Source organism: Carlito syrichta, unplaced genomic scaffold (assembly GCF_000164805.1).
Source record: "Carlito syrichta isolate Samal-C Ts95f unplaced genomic scaffold, Tarsius_syrichta-2.0.1 Scaffold301924, whole genome shotgun sequence".
NCBI classification, from domain to species: domain Eukaryota; kingdom Metazoa; phylum Chordata; class Mammalia; order Primates; family Tarsiidae; genus Carlito; species Carlito syrichta.
This window is the reverse complement of record NW_007246020.1, coordinates 582,441-597,906: the sequence shown is the minus strand read 5'-3', so window position 1 is coordinate 597,906 and position 15,466 is coordinate 582,441.

The window sequence follows — 15,466 nt, the reverse complement described above, 5'->3', positions numbered from 1 at the left end:
AAGAATGCTTCCAAAAATGTGGACATTTAGGAGACAAATCAGTTGATTGGATTGGTTTAAAAAAATATTAAGTGTTACAAAAAAGTAATTGAACTGAAATAACCCTTCTCAGTGAAGAAAATACAAGCTTTGATGGAAGTTCAGCAGAATGGAACATTTAGAAGGTGAAAATTCAAGATAAGGGTTTTTTTATTGTTAATCCACAAGGGGGTAGTGATGTTCTATCAAAGATATTTGTGGTGAAAATGTGCGATGATCTCTTTTAACATTTTAGATTTACAGATAAAATTGGCATGTTTGCATTTTAACTTAATAAGATCTTCTTTTTAAAATGTTTATTGGCAAAATTGTTTATTGCTTAAATTAAAAAAAATTCATTTGGGGTGAATGGCTGTTTTAAGCCATATGAATGGTGAAGAAGAGAGAGAATGTCCTTGTAGTTTCATGCTTTGAAGAGGTTACCAAGGAACTGAGGGTCACTGTTATTTTCTAAGAATGTAATAATCTTAAATTTCCTGGGAAACATTAGGACTAGGAATCAGTTACTTAAGTGTCCCGAATAAAAGGATTTTAGTGAATTGTATCTAAACTTTACAGAAGTTTGTATTACTAGCTGTATTTTCAGTTCTGCCAAGAGGTGAAAAATGTGAACACAATCCACTCTACTAACTGCTTTTAATAGTTCTACGTAAATCACATTTTTATAATTTTTTATTGGTTTATATTACATCATTAGATACAGGCATTTTTTTCTCTCTCACATAAAAATTCCAGTGGCTTGCTTCTGGTCACTGAGCTCCGCCATGTTACATTCAGAATGACTTAAAGTCAGGTGTGGTATGGCAGTGCCAGGTGGTTTTCACTGGAGAAATAAAACCTACCCAGCTGTATTATGTACCCTTTTTTGAGATACACAGTTGGGTTGTCCTACTTATTTAGAGATACAACTAATATGTTTAAAAAATATTACTTCTAACATTAACAATGTGAAACAGTTCTGTGGTTTAGAGGTTATGCTTGTTTGTGCCTATATATATATTGTGTATTTTTCATTTTTGGTCTAGGGAAAAGGTTAATAAAGCTTTTCTCTTTTTTCTTCCCTCATTCTGAGCAAGGAAGGGCTTTTTTTCTCCTTTACCAAATGACTTTGGTGGTTTAACATTCTAAGAGATACACTATTTCTTCACACGCTACTCTTAAGCTCTACTGGGAACTGAACTATGATGTCAGCGTTTTCATTCATGAATTTGTTTCTTCTAAATCCCTTTTCTCGTTTTGTATTCCTGAGCTGACTTCTGGCACATGCACAAATCAGTTTACCATCAGTCAGCTCATAAATCAACGATAAAAGGTAAAACGAAAGATAAGATGCTAGAGTTATTTCTATAGTGCTATAGTTGTTCATGCTGATTTGCATCAGTGCAGTTTGGATAAGGTTTCTGGCCAAACAGATTGAAATCTAAAAACAGTCATTTTAATTATCTCATGATTTTGTGGATTGAACTGTGTTGTGAGCATACTAACAGAAAATTTTTGTTCTTGCAGGAGGTTCAGAGTGCTATGCTAGGGCGCCTTTGTTACAAAATAGTGTTTCTTTTATAATGTGACCAAATTGGACTCTTCTACTTTATTTTAGAGAGTAGGTTTGGAGATTAAATTATCTTTAATTCAAAATACTTTTGGAACAAATTTAGATTTTCTTTGGAGCATCTTGTTGCTCTTGAACTATTTTAAATACGTTTTTGTTTGCTACTGATGTATTTTAATGTATTATTATGGAGGAACTAGTGTAGTATACTTGGTGCTGTAGGTAGGTTTCGTCTCTCCTGAAATGTAGCTGTTGTACTCATGTAGCTGTTGACTCCAGTTTCTCCTCCAGGGAGGTAACCGCTTGTAACTTAGTTCTGCACAAGAACGGTTTTTGAAGAAATCTTACTTGGAGTTTTCCTCTGCAGGGCCAAGTTTGAGGCTGAGCCTCTGGCCCATGGTGGCTTTCAAGGCTCCTATAGTTGATGAATGGTGAACTGTAAAAAAAAGTTCATTTTCTCTGCTTTCTTGGGGGTTTGCTGACTTTCTGGATATTTAATTGCCAAGAAACACTTAGAAATAAAATGTGTTATATATAGGAATCATCATTTTAGCTCAGTTATAATTCATGGTTAGACTAGCTGATTCAAGCTGCAACCAGTTTGGTTGATATCCAGTCTTACTCTTGAGATGACTTTTAAATCTCATGACAACTCACAGATGCTATCTCCTCCCTTAACTGAAACTAGAGCTTTCTGTTCCTGTAGGTTGAACTGAATTGTCTGATAAGTAACAAGTCAGTGGTAGGTTAGCTAAGTTTCTCCTTTAAGTAGATGTACTAAGAAAAAGAAAATGAAAACAAGTAGACCGTGAATATGCTTTTGAAGATGACTTAAATGGCACTTACTATTTTCCCTAAGAACTAAACAGTTTATATATTATTGAAATATGATTTATAGAAAATAATCTGTAAGTAATATTGAAGAAAGGGATATTTAACAGTAGAGCGTCTCTGTAAACTCTAATTTTCAAAACTATGTACCACTGTAGGATTTATGAAAAGTTGTGGGCTGTGATTATTAGCTTTCAAAATGTTTGCAGTACTGGCTGTAGCATCACCATTATCAATTTTAAGTTCACCCTGAACCAATCAGTGATAGGTTAGCCCTCTAGCCATGAAGGTTGTAGGTTTCCTCTATGGCTTTTAGAACAAGCACCCTGATTCACAGCTCGCACTGTTTTCTTTCAAGAACTAGACAGTGCTGGTGAATAGGACCAAGGACCCCAGCTAGAAATGCTGTCCTTGCTGCCTCTTAGGGGGGCAGAAGCTAGAAGCTCTTCTTTCCTTGGACTCCTTGCCTTCTCTTATTTGCTGCTCTCAATCCTGTGGGCTCATGCAGTCCACTCGCCTCAGCCTCCCAAAGTGCTGGGATTACAGGCTGAACCTCCAAGCTCAGCCTCCTTCTCTTCTTACTGGATAGTACTCTGTGACTCTTGCTTCTGGCACTTCTCTTCATCCTGCTTGTCCCTGACCTCAGCTCTCCTCTCATGGATTAGTTGGTAGAAATTTAGAGGGGTTCATGTGTAAAGGGTTGTCCTAGTGATGACTTTGAATGTTCCTTCCCATTCTGTTTTACAATTACAGTCCCCCCCCGTCTGTGGGAGATAAGTTCCAAGATCCCCAGTGGATGCCTGAATCTGCAGATAATCCTGAACCCTATGTATAGTATGTTTTTTCTTATACATACATACCTGTGATCAAGTTGTTTTTTTTTTGAATTGGAGTCACAGCCACCTCAGCATCTACCTGCTGGGTTCTGGCGATCCTTCCGCCTCAGCCTTCCAAGTAGCTGGAACTACAGGCATGCTCCACCACATCTGGCTAATTTTTTGATTTGTGGTAGAGTTGAGGTCTTGCCAAGTTGCCCAGTCTGTTCTCGAACCTGTGAACTCAGGCAGTCCTCTCACCTTGGCTTCCCAAAGTGCTGGGATTATAGGCATGAGCCACCGTGCCTGGCTGATGAAGTTTAATTTATAAATCAGGCACAGATTATTAGCAGTAACTAATGATAAAATAACAACAATTGCAACAAAATACCATGATAAAAGTTGTCTCATGCGCTCGGTACCATACTTACCTATTTTTGTATCCCAGGTGATCATCAGTAACTGAAGCTGTGGATAAGGAAGGGACTACTGTATAAGAAAATGAAGTTGGATGTGTGGAGTTCCTTTCATGGCTTGCTTTCCTGGTTTGCAGCTATTTTGTATAGCTGTCTCTTTCCCTTTTGAAGTACTTGCTCAAGGTTGAGTTACTATGTTGGCTCAAGCTATGTAGGAGGAATTTGAACTACAATCACTGAAGAGTCTCCTTTCTGGTGTATAAAGAAAGCTTAAATTGTTAGGTCTGTCTGTTTAATACATTGTATTTACTTTGAAAAATGTAAAAAATTTTGTGGTCATTAAAAAAGATACACAACACAAAAATACTCATAGTTATTCCCAAGACAAATTTGAGGTCTTTATTCAGATATGGATGAGGGTTCATAGTTTTGGGAAATAGTATTGCATGATCTATGATTACAAATGAAGAAGTATGTGCTAACCTCAGACTTTTTATGTTCAAGGTAGTATTTATATTCATTTAGTTGTATTTTCTGGAGTTGATTAATATAACTGTTATTAAAATGTATTGATTGCCAGTAATTCAGTAAAGAAAGGCTCTCCCTGTTAAGAAACTCCTGTGGAGTGGGCAGTTGCTGTGTGTCCACTGTAATTGATCATATAGAATTGTCACTTGTACCTCCTCCCCGGACTACCATAGGCCCAGTATTTGGCGAGGGCTTCAACATAATTTATTTTTTGAAAGTTCATATTTAAAGATACTGAGGGGCAAGTTAAAGTTCCTGGTGTTCTTATCAACATTCCCTGCCTTATCCTTTCCATTTCTCCTATTATGAAGTGTACTGGCTGAATCATTTGCTTTGACAAAGCTTTGATGGAGATTTCTTCATCATTTAGTTTTATTGATACAGGCTGTTGTGCTAAAAAAGAGAAAGCTATAACAAGTAGAAAGGTGGTGAGTGGGTACTCAGCATTTTTGAAGTACTTGTCTTTCTTCATAGGGGTCCTCCAGAAATTGATCATAGATTACTTGACCAAATTCAAGACCTAGAGATTTATTCCGGGCATTCTGGGAGGGAAAGAACATCAGTCCTTCTATACTGCATCTGATTATTCTAAATATGACCCATTACTGCTTGTATGAATGTCTTCTGATGCAAATATGGTGATAGTGGTGACCTCTCTAACTGGGCTGGATATCCTTGACAGCTTTTATCTGTCCTCGCCAAGTATTTTTAGTTTCTTTAGATTTTGTGGCCATGTCTGGAGGAACTGAGGATAGATTTAGCCGCTCTGGTGCTGCTCCAAGTTGTTGCGGGTGCTTTTGCCGCCTTCTTCACCATCCTGCCACAGCACCGCCTCTGGCTCCTTGCCCTTGTCGTTTGATGAAGGAGCATAATACAAGTAAAAAAGTCACGATTTCCAGCATGCTTTTAAAAATAAGTGGATGATTAGTGATGGTATACAACAATGCAAAAGTACTTAATGCCGCTAAATTGTACACTCCAAAAGGGCTAAAATGGTAAATTTTGTATTTCGTCTGTTTTACGACAGTTTAAGAAAATAGAAACTCCAAGTAAATTCGAAGCTTAATGAGAAAAGTAGTTATAATGTCCTAACAGTAAATATATAGCAATATTTCATGACCACAACATGGGAGGGTGTGCCTGAAATTAACCATCAAAATCACACATAAAGCTTAGAAAAGTGATGGTAATCAGGCCCTGGGGTTCAGTTATACAGAAGGTGATTTTTTTAGGTGAGATTTTAATATTTGCAATATTTGTATTTGGAAAGAGGATTGGCTAGCTCATTCAGAAAAGTCTGAGGTTCTTAGTGGACACTAGGAAATATAGATTATTTGGGACTGATGTCAGGGAAGGCGAACAAATCTGCTGTAGAGCACTTTTGATTGCGGGGCCAAGTGAAGGCAATTTTAGCTTAAGAAGGGCAAAAACAATCTCAGCCTCCCAGGACAAAAACTGGAGTACAGCTGGACAGTGAGAGCTGACCTGAAGAGTGTGAAGTAGACGTCCTCTCTGGAGACCCCTTGGGCTGAGCTGGGATTGCCTCCAGGATATCGCGACTGTCATCTCTGCGGTTCTCTCTGTCTGCTCCCTTCTGTTTCTCCTTGCAACAGGGCTTTCCCTATTCACATGTAGTTTCCTCCTTGCTTAAGTTGCATGCAGTTGTGGCTTGCTGTGGTTCTGCATGTCCTGACTCTAGTTCTAGTGCACACCATCGTCTGACTCCTATTTCTATGGCTCAGTATGAAAATACTGAAGACTGAAAATTGGACTGCTCCTCTCAGCCACTTACTTTGTTTCCATAGGCCAAGTGTTCATCCCGATTCACCCAACTGTGAAGGAAGGTTGGTTGGGATCCATGATCTGGTGGCCTGCTGGTCATTTAGACAGTCCTGGGGTAAAAAGAGAATGTTTGAGAAGGGGGAACTGCAGCAGGGCCTCCTGGCACCTCAAACTCTCTGTCAAACAGCATAAAAGAAAGGGTATTGACTCCTAAATGGCTTTCTTATGTTCAGGTTCTATAGTGATTAAACCTTTTGCAGATAAAATGTTAAGTGTAGCAACAGATAGGAGACCAAACGTCCTCAGTCAGTCAGCTTGGATGTGTGTAGAATAAGTTAGTGGTGGGTGTAATAATTATGTGTCCCAGAGCTTGTGCTTTGAACAGAGGGGAAGCAGGATACCCTGGAAAGCTATGGTCTGCAGTTTTTACCCTGTGTGTGTTCTCAGGTAGAATCAGGCAGTTTGGGGATGTCTGTGTCATCAGGCCTTCCACAGTTCAAGTGTTGGGTGGACATCCTCCCTTTTCCCCATGTTTTGTACCAGTAAACTAAAAAGGTTAGAGATATGCATCCTTAATAAAGGGAGACACTGCCTTCAGATTGGGAGTGGGGAAGAAAACAGAAAACAGCCTCTGTTTAAATGTATGTGGCCCCTGTATGCACACCCATTTGGCTTTTCCTTGCTATGTCCTTGCCGCTAATGTCTTTTGATTGCTCATGGTAGAAGGAAGAAACAAAATTATAGAAGATGGGTGGAAGTCTGTGAAAGAACAGTAGTTTGGAGATACTATGTAAAGGGCTAATAACTTATACACCATTGAATTATCTGAATGTATAAGTGTTTAGTAATTGATGTTTCATAGTGATGACCTTGAGTATATTCAGAAAAGCAATACTGAGTATGCTCTGTGAAACAAAAGAGGAAAGTATAGAAATAGGTTTTAAAGCAACATAGCCATCAATCATTTTGGTAGTTAAAAGGAAATGATTTCTTTTTTATTTTTTAAAATTATTATTTTTTGAGTTGGAGTCTCACTCTGTCGCCTAGGCTGGAGTGCAGAGGCAAGCTCACAGCTACCCCAGCATCGACCCTCTGGGCTCTGGCGATCCTTCTGCCTTAGCCTTCCAAGTAGCTGGAACTACAGGTGTGCGCTACTACGCCCAGCTAATTTTTGATTTATTATAGAGACAAGGGCTCGCCAAGTTGCCCAGGCTGGTCTTGAACCCATGGTCTTAGGCAAACCACTCGCCTTGGACTCTCAGTGCTGGGATTATAGACTCAGCTACTGCGCGAGGCCTATTATTTTTTAGAAACAAGGTCACACTGTTGCCAGGCTGGAGTACAGTTGTGTGATCGATCTTAGCTTGCTGTAACCTTGAACTCCTGGGCTTAAACGATCTTTCTGCCTCAGCCTCCTGAGTACCTAGGACTACAAGAGCACCGGGCCCATTAAAAAATTTTTTTTTTTTTGTAGCGATGAGGTCTTATTATGTTGCCTAGGCTGGTCTTGAACTTCTGGCCTTAAGCAGTTTTCCTACCTTAGCCTCCCACTGCGCTGGGCTGTATTCTTTTTTAAGCAACAACTTTATTAAGATATTCATATACCATAAAATTCATCCTTTAAAGATATATGACTGTGTTTTTTTGTATATGTAATGGTTGTGGAAATATCACTACTATCTAATTTCACATCATTTTCCTCATTCTGCAAAGAAAACCTACACCCATCAGTGGTCACTCCCCATACTCTCCTCCCAACCCAAGACAATTATTAACCTTTCTTTTTTTTTTCTTCTTGAGTTGGAGTCTCACTTGGTCGCCCAGACTGGAGTGCAGTGGCCGCTCCCAGCCACTGCAGCCTCGCCTGCTGGGCTCCAGCGATCCTTCCGCCTCAGCCTTCCGAATAGCCGGAATTACAGGCATGCGCTACCACGCCTGGCTGATTTTTTGATTTTATTGTAGAGATGAGGTCTCGCTGCCCAGGTGGATCTTGAACCTGCGGGCTCAGGCAATCCACTCAACTCAGCCTCCCAAAGGCACGGGATTACAGGCTGAGCCACTGAGCCCGGCACAGTTACTAACCTTTCTTTATGGTTTTGCTTATTCTGGACATTTCATATTAATGGAATCATGCAGTATTTGTCCTTTTGTGGCCGCTTTATTTCCCTTAGCATAATGTTTTCAAGGCTCATCCATGATATATATACCATGTGTCATCACTTCATCCCTTGAATGGTTGACTAATACTCTCTTATATGGATATATCACATTTTGTTTATCCATTCAGCAGTTGATGTACATTTGAGTTATTCTACTTTTTGGCTATTTTGAAGAATGCTGCTAGGAACATTTGTGTACACTGTTTTTTTTTTTTTTTTTAGTTGGAGTCTCACTCTGTCACCCAGACTGGAGTGCAGTGGCCGCTCCTGGCTACCGCAGCCTCGACCTCCTGGGCTCTGGCGATCCTGCCGTCTCAGCCTTCCAAGTAGCTGGAACTACAGGCATGTGCTACCACGCCCGGCTAATTTTTGATTTATTGTAGAGATGAGGTCTCACTAAGTTGCCCAGGCGGGTCTCGAACCTGCGGGCTTAGGCAATCCACTCACCTTGGCCTCCCAAAGTGCAGGGATTACAGGCTGAGCCACCGAGTCCGGCCTTGTGTACACTGTTTTTTTTTTGAGTCTGTCTTACTCTGTTGCCCAGGCTGGAGTGCTGTGGCATGCTCATGGCTCACTGCAGCCTTTACCTTCTAGGTTCTGGTGATCCTTCTGCCTCAGCCTCCTGACTAGCTGGGACTACAGGCATGCACCACCACACCCAGCTAATTTTTCTGTTATTTATTTGTAGAGATGAGGTCTTGCTATGATGCCCAGACTAGTCTTAAACTCATAGCCTCAAGCAGTCTTCCTACCTTGGCCTCCCAAAATGCTGGATTACAGGCGTGAGCCACCACATCTGGCATTGTGTACAAGTTTTTGTGTAGACATACATTTGCAGTTCTCTTGGGTAGATACCTAGGAGGGGAATTGCTGTGTCATATGTTAGACCTGTTCAGCTTTTTCAGGACCGGCCAAACTATTTTCCAAAATGACTACATCTTATTGTATTCCCATCACCAATGTATTGAGAGTTCCAGTTTCTCCACATCCTCACTAACACTTGTTATTGTCTTATCTTTTTTTTTTTTTTTTGAGTTGGGGTCTCAGTCTGTCACCCAGGCTGGAGTACATTGGCATAATCAATGTTCACCACAGCCTCAACCTGCTGGGCTCAGGCGATCCTTCTATCTTAGCCTTCTAAGTAGCTGGGCCTAAGCCGCGCTCCACCATGCCCAGCTAATTTTTTGATTTTTTTTTTTGTAGAGATGAGATCTTACTGTGTTGTCCAGGCTGGTCTTGAACTCCTGGACTCAAGCAATTCTCCTACCTTGGCCTGCCAAAGTGCTGGGATTATAGGTGTGAGCTACCATGCCTGGCATGTCCATCTTTTTTTTTTTTTTTGAGTTGGAGTCTCACTCTGTCACCCAGGCTGGAGTGCAGTGGCACACTCATGGCCACCCCAACATTGACCTGTTGGGCTCTGACGATCCTTCCGCCTCAGCCTTCCAAGTAACTGAAACTCTAGGTGTGCGCTACCATGCCCAACTAGTTTTTTTGGTTTATTGTAGAGACAGGGTCTTGCTGAGTTCCCCGGGGTGTTCTTGAACCTGTGCACTCAGGCAGTCCACTTGCCTCGGCCTCCCAAAGTGCTGGGATTATAGACCATCTTTTTGATTATAGCCATTCTTGTGGATGATCATCGTGGTTTTGATTTGCATTTTTCTAGTGACTAATGATGTTGAGCATCTGTTTGTGTACTTATTGGCCATTTGTGTGTCTGCTTTGGAAAAATATCTATTCATATCCTCTCCAGTTCTTGAATTGAGTTGATTGGTTTTTTTGTGTTTAGTTGTAGGAGTTCTTTTTACAATCTGTACATTAATTCCTTATCAGATATATGATTTCAAATACATGGTATGTAATTTTTCTCCCATTCCATGGATTGTCTTTTCACTTTCTTGGTAATGTCCTTTGAAGCACAGAAGTTTTAAATTTGATTAAGTCTCATTTGTCTATTTTTTTTCTTTTGTGATTTATGCTTTTGGAGTTGTAATTAAGAAATCATTGTCTAATCCAAGGTCATGAATATTTATATCTATGTTTTCTTCTAAGAGTTTATAGTTGTAACTCTGACATTTAGTTCCCTGATGAGTTTTGAGTTAATTTTTGTGTATAGTATGAGGTAGGCTTCCTCTTTCATTCTTTTATATGTGGGATATCCAGTTGTTCCAGTACCATTTGTTGAAAAGACCATTCTTCCCTTATTGAAGTGTCTTGGCACCCTTGTTGAAAATCAGTTGATTACAAATCTGGGGATTTATTTTTGGAGTCTCAATTTTATTCCATTGATATATATGTCTACTTTTATGCCATTACCACACTATCTTGATTACTGTTGGTTTGTAGTATGTTTTGAAACCAGGGACTGTCAGTCCTCCAACTCTGTTCTTTTTCAAGATTGTTTTGGCTATTCTGTGTCCCTTGTAATTCCATATGAATATTAGGATTAGCTTGTCAATTTCCACAAAAAAGGCAACTGGAGTTTATTTATTTATTAAAGTCAGGATCTCACTCTCGCCTAGACTGTTGACGTGATCGTGGCTCACCGCAACTTCAAACTCCTGGGTTCAGGCAATCCTTCTGCCTTAACCTCCTGAGTAGCTGAGATTACAGGCATGAACCACTGTCTGGCCAGCATCTGGGATTTAATAGAGATTATATTAAATCTGTGAGTCTCTTTGAGGACTTTAAATTTGTTTTATGGATCTGCTATATGCTTAGGGATGCCTGGCTAACTCAAGCACCCAGCATCTTGCCTTAAAACCATACTATTGTTTTAGTTTATTAACATAGTAAGCTGCCTTGGTGAGACACTGTAATTCACTGTTATACTGGAATTGGACTTTTCAGGTTCCAAGAGAGCAAGTAGCTGTTCCATATAGCCTGCAGGTTTGTGTCTTGTAGTGTATGTTCTTTTGATGTGAAATTTGCTGATGCCTTACATGCCTAGAAAAAATGTGGTGTTGTGGTAACCTTACATTCTGGTTAATAGAGAATTAGCAGAACACACACACACACACACACACACACACACACACACACACACACTTAATTATCTAAGAGTTAGGATGTACTACAATAAAACTGACATTAAAATTTATATAATTATTATACTGAAAGCATCAGAAGTTTGTTTTAGGATCTTGTAATCTTGTGGAGGTCATGTGAACATCAGTTATTATACTTTTAAGTCAGTTAATTTACTTAACAAATAATAAAGTGCCTATCTGTGCCAGGCACAGGGAAGAACCCACCCAGTCCCTGTTCTCATGGGGTTGAGGGGGAAACTGGCATTAATCAAGATGCCATGTGAAATTGCAGCTGGGACTCAGTGCTGTGAAGGTGCCTGCGGTGTGTCATAAAGGGATTTGACTAATCTTGAGAGGTTGGGGAGTACTTCCTGGGGAGAGTGATAGAGGACAATGGAAGGGAATTGTAGGAAGAGTTAGAGAGAAGAGTTCCAGGTAATTGGATGAGTTGGTAGTGAGGTATGTGGAGATACTCTGATTCTGGCTGTTTATCATTTTTGGGAAAGAGTGTCTGAAGACTTGGCTCTGGTCTTTTTTTTTTTTTTTTTTTTTTTTTTTGAGGCAGCATCTCACTCTTTCCTTAGGCTTCTGAGTAGCTGGAGCTGTAGGCACTTGCTCACCTAGCTAATTTTTTGAATTGTTGTAGAGATGAGGTCTTGCCATGTTGCCCAGGTCTTGAACCCCTGGACTCAGGCAGTCCTCTAGTCTCGGCCTCCCAAAGTACTGGGATGAGAGCCACTGTGCCCAGCTGGCTCTGGTCTTTACTCTACACCTTAAGTGCTTTGTGACTGAGCAAATAACTTGATCTAAGCTTTTTTACTTATTGCTTTTAAAACATACATAGCCATTTTTATTAGAGATACTTATATGAAAACATGCAGAAATCTAGATTGATTTCATTTAATTAAAAAAATAATTATTTCTTTATGACCTTCCATAGTTGGCCATTTAGAAATGCAGTGGTGGTAAATTGAATATTTTTCTGAACATTTTTCCTTGTCTTTGAAATTAGGAATCACTTCAGTGTATATTTCAGCATATATATAACTTGAGAAGCCTGCAGGGGACAGAGTCTGTAGGGACAGAAGCCTGTAAGGGAGCAGATATGGATGTAATGGATTCAAGGCAGGTCTTGATGCTTTAATAAGGCACTGGAAGGAAAGATGGAAAAGACTTGGGAGGAGATAGAAGTGGACATGAAATCATTGACAGGCAAGCATGGTGGTTGGAGGAGAGATTCCAAGCAGAGGAAATGAAGCAAAGGCCTAGAGCCAGGAGAGTAGAGGGAGTGGCTGAAGTTCAGGTACATATGGGTAGATAAGCCAGGGAAAGTCGGTAGGGGTCAGGTTGTTAGGGGTTTGGAAGTCAGACTGAGGAGTCTGGATTTTATTCTCTACTCAGGAAGAGGCTTTTCAAGATTTTTAATTTAAAAAATTTTTTTATTTTTATTTATTTATTTTTTTAGCAGAGAAGTGAAATTGATTGGATAGAGTTGATTCTTCTGTAAGTTGCTAATAAGGGCCACTTGTTTACTTCTCCAGCTTTTTCTCTACTTTGTAGTCATGTTATATTTTTTAAGATTCTGATTGCGCCAGGGTCCGATGCTGTCTCAAGGATTTGGGCCTTGCACATTGCTGTTACTTGACTTAGAAGGTATGCCTGCCTCTGGAATGCAGGCACAGAGGTTCACACATGCTGTTGCTTACTCTCCTTGTCCATTGGCTTTCAGCTGAAATGGGGCTTGTCCAAGAGTGCTCCGTAGCGCTCTGGGGTTCTCCTGGTCATGGCACTCTTCAGTTCACATTAGAGTTGCTTGTTTACTTCTCTTTCTCCCTCAGTTGGATGTACATTCCTAGAGGTCAGAGGCTTGAATACCAGGTCGTAGGAAATGTTTGTTGACTGAATGAATAAACAAATAGGAAAGAGAAAATCACTCCTGGCAAGAGTTGTCTATAAAACACACACACACACACATACACACACATACACACACACACACACACACACACACACACACACACACACTTTTGTGACTGGTTGAATGTAGGCCTTTAGGGAAGGTGATTCCTGGATTTTGAACTGCAACTGGGAATTTGGTGAGGCTAAACTGAGATAGGGAACACAGGACAGGCATTTTTCGGAAAGAATTAATGCAAAGGAGCCACTCTGTTTTGGATGTCACTGGAGTAGATTTAGAATGTGTATATGGAGCATGACATTGGCAATGTGGGTCAAAGGTTAGGGAGTCATTCATATCTCCCTGCTTTTTTTCTTCATTGCACTTCCAGAGGGCATGGGAGCCCTGGTGATGGAGTTCATAGAGGTCAGCCTCCTGGGTACAGGGCAGTGAGAGAAGGGCAGTGCATAGATCTGGAGGGGCCAAGGCAGTCATGCTGGTACAGCCCCTAGTAGAGTATGAGTTTTGTGAAAGCAGTGGTCTTGCTTGTCTTTTCATTGCTACATCACTCTGTCCACCACAGAACTCCTTGGTTGAATGAAGGAATGAATCAGTTCAAAACAATTAGACGTCACAGGGGTGCGTGAGATTGCCAGGGGAGAAGAGAAGGGGCTGAGGGCAGCAATGTGGTGAAAGCTTACGTTTTAGTGCCACCATAAGGGAGCAGACTGGTAGAGGCTGAGAAAGAATGGTTGGAGAAGTAATGGAACAAGCAGACTGTACATTCAGGGATGCTGAGTGCAGAGGAGAAGGAAGTTTATCAATTGTAATGCTACAGAGTTGAGTAGACTGAAGACGAAGGACAAGATATTGGTTTTGTCACTTTGACAATGAGTTGAGAGAATGAAAGAGTAGAGATACCATAGGGGACTCTTTCAGGACTTTGGTGGTATATCCAGAGTACTGGGAGAAATGATGGTGAAATGATTGATGAAGTCAAATTGAGAAAAGAAATCACTGACCTGATGGACTGTGGGTATATTAGTTATCTATCACTGCTGTTAACAAATCCCCCCAAACCCAGTGGCTGATGACAGCCCAGTGTCTTATCTCCTGGTGTCTGTGGACCAGGCGTTTAGGCAGGATTGCAAGGTTTGCAGCCTCAGGATCCTCAGCTGCAGTTGATGTGCTCGCCAGGGTGGGGTTCCCTTTGGGCACTTGGGAAGAATCTGCTTTCAGACTCCCTGGTGGTTGGAAGGACCCCCTGCTTAGGGCTCTTGGGCTGAGGGCTCAGCTCCTCACTGGTTTGGGCCAGAGGCCACCCTCAGTTCCTGCCTGAGGGCAGCAATATGGTGAATATGGGCCTGTCCAGCACGGAGGCTTACTTCATCAGAGCCAGCGAGGGCAAGAGAGAAGTCACACTTTTGCAATATTCTGTTGTGTTAGAAGCGAATCTCTGGGTCCAGCCCACAGTCAAGGGGAGAGGACTTCACAAAGGTGTTAACGTCAAGAGGTGAGGATTGTGGTACTTCCATCAATAAAGTCTGTCTTGCACAGCAGGGAGGGATGATGGGACTAGAAGGCATTAGAACAGTTCTTCACATGAGGCCCTGGAGGATGCAGATGGAAGGATTAGCTGAGAGGGAAGTTTTGGAAGAAGTTCCAGGTGAAAGTGAAGACACAGTCATGTGGTGATCCTTTCCAGGAAGCCTCTTGTGCCCTCCTCTTCATGTGCTTGTGTCTTCTCTCCTGTTAGACAAATGAACATACTGTATTATATTTGCCATTGATAAACCCATCTACCTTGCTTAGATCGAATTATTTACCAGCAGATTCCTGGCCAGTGGAGGTATCTTCCCTGCTTGCCTTATGATTTTGTTAGGGTCAAACGAGGTAATTTATGTGGAAGTACTTTATGGTTTGCAAAGTGATATGCAAACAAAAGGTATGAAATGTTGCCAATCTTTCCCCTATGTTAACTAGAACACATGGACTTGAACTTGCATTTTCCTTGTTAATTTGAATTCATTCTGTTGTGCATAGGATATTAAACTGGGCTTTATTTAACACTATGATTTTTTTTTTTAGGGCCTGTGAGTTAAGTGTTTGCTTTTATGATAAATGACCCCAAACTACTATACTTTTCAAGTCCTTGTGTCCAATTTTTATTGTTTAAAAAATAGTCTGTCCTTGTTGCCTCTTGTCACTCTCTTGTTTCTGCCTGTGTGTCAGTTTTTAGCTCTGTTTTCTTTTTCCTCTCTGATTTGTCGCTTCTGATCTTTTCTGGGCTTGGCAACCTGATAATTAAGTTTATTAGAACTTGTGAGTAGTTGAATAGTAATCAAGCTAGGAATATGGGTTGAAGAGTCTCTTCTCGCACAGAGTACGTGAACTTCTATGCATAGACTTTGTAAAAATCTC